Below are 6,000 nucleotides of genomic sequence, written 5' to 3'. Positions count from 1 at the left end.
TCTGTGTCTTTAGCAGATAATTGTGGACACAGGTTTAGCACATGCATGCTATGTATACACACAGGATGAGTGGTGCATGTATACCTGATGGAATACCATTGCTCAACATAGCCATTGTCCAGTGGTTATGGTGAGTGTAGGACATATTGTGGACATGCCAGTGCCAGCCATGACATGGCATGCTACAACACAACTGCAACATTAAACATCACACACACCCAATGTGTGTCATGTGACCTATACACTCAATAGCACTGCAAAACATATATGTGTCACTTTGTACAAATGGTGATTGCTATGCATATTGTGTATAGGTACATATGTTTGCACACACACAACTTTGAGGTGCATAGCAATGAATGCTATGTGCAGTACTGTGGTTACTGTAACTGAATGGGGTGTTTTACCATGAGCCATCATCATGCAGCATCATGTGGTCACTCAAGGCTACTAATGTGTGCCATACCTGCACCTAGCATGCTGTACCTGAACTGCAGTACCATGGCTACATTCACCATTTCAAAGCCAGTTGTTACATGGGTTTGTAAGGTGCCCAATAGGGAGCATTGCCTAACATAAATGTGTTATGTGTTGAAGAGTGTCACACAGCCCCATTATAGGCCTCTACCCCTCAGGTATATTATGTGTGCTGTGTGGATGACATTTGGGATACAGGAGTGTCACCTTACAGCGGGTGTCTGAATATGCCATGTGTAACATATTAAAGTGTACTGCATATGACAAAGTTGTGTATGTTGTGTGCATGTGTATCGACTCAACCTATCCAATGTCCACTACAGTGTTGCCACAATTGTGTGGGATGCTCTGTATATTGCATGTGTTTGAGGCATCTACTCATGTTACTAAGATGTGCATAGTCTCACAGCAAACATGCACAGCATGCATTATGCATAGGTGTGTTACGTGTACATGGCCTACACCTCACCTATGACATGCACATTTAATTTGCAATATTAAATGTAGAACACACTCACCAGCATGTGTCTGCTGCCTTGCTGTCACACCAGAGGGACCTACAAGGATATGAGACAGTTTGTCAGTGGCAACAACTGTGCATTGCTACTGTGGGTTTGCACTCTTACAGTAGTACAACGGTTGACAGTCACAGGCCTACAGATTATGTTCCAAATTATCAGTATTGCACAACACCAGGCTACACATCTTCTAACTACACAGTACACATCTCACATATGCATGATCTACCAATAGAGGTAACAGTAGTCTACAGATATGCCATGTTACCTGCACGCTCCGCGTCAACTCGCTGGGTGGCTCCAGCCTCCATCATGATACATGTTTGCTGTTGTTGTTGTTGGCCAGGAGCCACCAGGTTCAGGAGCAGCTCCTCCACTCTGGTGAGGGGGGATGGATGGCTACCCCACCACCTATGGCAAGCTGTTGTCTACAGACATCAGAAGCACGCTGCCGGACATGTCTAAGTAAATCACTGCAGTGATGGCGTACCTGCTCATATGTCCAGTTATGCATGCCTATATCATTTACCCTACGGACAACATCTTGCCACAGTGCAGTCTGCTCATGCTGGTCCTGGCTGGTTCTTGAGAAAAGCAGGGTGGAGTGCTGAACCAGGCTGGTTGTTATTTGTTCATCCTCTGCTAGGCTATACGTAGGGTTACGATGGTGGGCCATGACCCTGGAAGACAATGAAACAATATGTGTGAGCAAGTCATGTGCACACTTAACATTCTAAAGTACAGATATCACTGAACTACCATATATAGCAACCTATTGGCTGTCAGAGGATACGCACTTTCAATACTACATATCAGTGCTCAACCCACAACTGCCTGACAGTGCCTGGCGTGCTCTATATATCAAACCATTTTCTGCAGAGTAACAAAGAGAAACCAGTATGTAAGACTATACAAGTACATGGCACACTGTATGCAACACAATGCACCACCTAGACACAGGAGGTATATATCAAGCTAATGCATAAAGAAATATGTCATCCATTGCAATGGTTGTAAAGTCCAGTTACAGTATTACCAGTATACCCCACTAGTTGTTGATGGCAAACCCCTGCCTAACATATGTGCACATTCATTAATATAGGTGGCATACTGCTGTACTAGACTATACATGTTGCTAGATATGCACTTATATCCTGTAACACACATATGACCGAGGGCATATTACAGGCATACCCACACACACATCAGACATACATACAAGACACAAAGGTATGGCAACCCAGATGAGCTTTACCTGTGTACCATACAGCACTGTGTGTCAGTACTTACAAAACCTTATGCCTGAGGTATGTAATCTGTGAGGACTACAGGGAACACACAAAACAGTAATTCCAACAATGTGGACATACACCATACTGTGTTGTTTAGGCCTACAGCTTCAGGTAGTACTACAGTTCATACGGGATTTGGATTCACCAGCAGTACCAATCAATAAGCATACATGTACTGCTTTAGCCTACAATGGCACACCCCAGTCGACACCAAGGGACTATGTCAGACCGTATGCCATACTGCTTTTTTTGCATAGCAATAGCATACACATCTTTTGTGGGATCAGAGCTAGGACACAAAATACCATAACAGAAACAGTTTCCCAATAAGCTATCACACATATACAGAACTTTGACACATTCACCAACACATTCACCATCACACTCAGTCAACCTCACATAGCAATTATTGCAACAAGTACATGTGGGTGTGTATCGGTTCATAGGTAGGTAATAGGCTATTGGCCCTAGGGCCTATAGAAGCCTAACCATATGCTACCCTGGCCTTTGACACACATGTAATTTAATTTCATGTGCCCCTCTCAAGCAGAGCCACAGAGGTGATTCCCGGGGAGTATTTCCTATCTCCCATCCAATCATCAGGATTATTCATGACGATTGCTAATAAGGAGCTTTGTTTGTTATTGATAGGTGGTTTGCTCCAGAGTATGAGATGTCTCTGAGATAGGAATCTATCCCTCCAGCATGTTCTGTTTATAGAGGTGACAAGGTTTAGGTCCCTAGAGCATGTAGCTTGTAGGGATTGTGATCTGTTTACGTGGAGCATGTCCAACAGCTCTGGGTTTGACATAACTTTGTATGTTAGGCAGAGGTCACCTCTGGGTAGGCGGTATGCGACACAGTCTAGCTGTGGTTTTGTGGGACGGTCTGCATAGGGCATCTGTTTGAGGCCAGTATTACTCTTTGTGAGGTATGTCTATGGCCTTTCCAGTTGCTGTAGATGTCTTGTGAGGTACATACCAAATGAGGCATTGTACACTATAATGGGTTTTATGAGTGATGAGTAGAGGGGAACACTGACCTATATTTCCCTGGATGACACACCTTTTGTGATGAGGTATGCCACATAGACACATTACATGACTAGTGTGGCACTGTGAATACCACAAGGGAGACTACTGTCCACCTGTGTCCCATGGTCTCTTATCACACTTTCGGTGTTAGGTAGACTACCACCTATGTGGTAGTTCATGGGTACAGAGTTTTTGCCAGAAGGGATGCCAATGCAGTTTCAACTTTGAGCTTGAGTCCATGACTTAGTCACCAGGCATCTGTCACAGTAAATATGACCCTCTCTCTCCTCTCTCTTTATATATATATATATATATATATATATATATATATATAGATATATATATATATATAGATATATATATATATATATATATATATATATATATATGTATATACATATAAACACCCATTGGTGTACATATAGATATACATATAGGCACAAATACAGTCCACCTTTCATGGTGGGAATATCAATTATGCAAAGGTTGTGAGGTATACAGTTATGTAATAATATTGCACAGTCTTGTGCGGAATGCATTGAAGGTGTTCTCAGCCCATGTAGCTTTGGCAGGCCTCACTGGCTGCAACACTGCAAACCGGACAAATCATACCCACAGTGTTTAACCACCACATGTCATATGCCAGCACTATATGCTGTCTTGTTTGCCACACACTACAACCTATATAGAAATATGCACATAACAACCTTCACCAACTTATATATGTCAACCCTTCACAAACAGTTGCAGTATGTCCCTTGCTCTATGCACATGTACAGATGCTAATATATCTGACACAGAAAGATCTCTCTGTATGTGTTTGCCATACACACACAAGGTCCACACTGTTGTAAGTTCGTGGACCTCATGGCTGACCTGTTGGGCCTTGCTGCAACATGAACAGGTGTCACATGTGAGCACACAGTAATATTAGAGGGTGTATATATAGCTGCAAATGCTAGATTAGCATACTAGCCTGGTACAGCAGTTGACAGTGATAAGCTACACGTTAATATGACTATCATGCATTTGTTACTCTGTCATATCCATGTTTATATAGCTGTATGTGCTACTCCCCCAAACAGCCATTGTACACACTACTGTACAGAGCACAGATAACATGGATCAGATGTTTGACATTTAATGCTGAGCTACATATGTCACTGTTATATCCCACTGCACACAGCTACACACTGATTTGTCTATGGCACTAGTTATGCAGGGCATCTGTGCATAGATACGTACTGCTGCCACATATGGATGATTCAAAGTATGTAGAGTACTCTTCAAAAACATCTACTACATGCCAGTAAATACATATCTGTTACATACCTTTCCTTTGTATGTGTTTGTATTTTTCAGTTCTGTGTGTTTTTTTTTCTGTTACTGTTGATGTTGATGTGGATGTAGATGTCAGTGTCTGTCTGTCTGTCTGTCTGTATCTCTATCTCTCTGTAACAGCAATGGAATGATTGCATGTGTGGAAGCAAGTACAGCTTGCTTTTATAGGTATCTGCACATGTGCATGTGATGGCCTCTGCACCAGTTGGTGGCCACCATTTAGAAATTGCATGCAGCCTGCTGTGTGGTGATTGCATTACTCACTGTCATAGCAACCCAATGCTATAAATTGCTAAGTCAAGTAGGCGTAGCCCTTTCAGCTTTCCAAAGCGGGGCCCATGCTTGTTTGCTGTGGACACCATTGTGTAAGTCAGAAGGTTGGTATACTTCTTATATCTGAAGCTAGGGGTGTAGCTAGTAATTTGAATGTTGTACTCAGACCTGAATGTTGGCACTTCCAGTACACAGTTGTCAGTGTAGAATTGTACTCACCCCTACAAATGCTAACATAAGATACATGAGAGTATGTAGTTTTTTTTCTACTTATGCAATTAGCTGCCATACATAAGTAGTTATTGAGATGTATTAATTTGGCACATGAACTGTTTGTGAACTGCTATACTGTGAATATTAGTGTACTCATTTCTGCACAGTTTCTGCTTTTCTATTGTTGACATTAGCACAGGATGCTCAAGAAAACTGGACAATTCCAGTACTGAGTATGCCTACCTACATCCTTGGTGGACCCTGAACACGCAGGTATTTTGTACATTTGGGTGGGGATTGTCCTGCCATGATACTGTATGGGGGTTGTAAAGTGCTGCTGTAACATTATTTACTGCTAGAATGGCTGGCTGTCTTATCACAGTCATGCAATGCAATTCCACAACAACTGTTGGTAAAGTTCCACAGAATAGGTTTTGTGTTATGGCATTCCTATCTTTCCTTTACATTCACACATTCTGATGCATGATATATCTATTTCAGCAACAACCTGCTGTCTATCTACTGTGGCTTAGTGGTACTTCATACATTCTAGTGTGTCCAGGGTCCGGGGTTCGAGACTGACAGAGGTGTTTTATTTGCTGCTGAGCAGAACAAGGGCCCTCACATGCAGGGAGACTAAGGCACTTTTAAGCAGTTGTAAGCGGGTCTGCGCATGTTTGCACGAAGCTTAGCAGTACTTAGCTAAGTGCACAAAAGCTCACACTAGCACAAACCTGCTAACTACTGCTTAAAAGTGCTTACTCCTGCTAACCCCCGCGCTCATTTCTTTGAAAGAAAAGAAAATGGGGAGATAGGAAAGTGGTGAATAGGGGCACAAAGAGAGAAAGACAG

This window comes from Protopterus annectens, chromosome 9.part0 (assembly GCF_019279795.1).
Source record: "Protopterus annectens isolate FY-2018-M chromosome 9.part0, PAN1.0, whole genome shotgun sequence".
Taxonomy (NCBI): Eukaryota; Metazoa; Chordata; order Ceratodontiformes; family Protopteridae; genus Protopterus; species Protopterus annectens.
The sequence above is the reverse complement of the archived record's forward strand: the minus strand, read 5'-3'. Positions refer to the sequence as shown.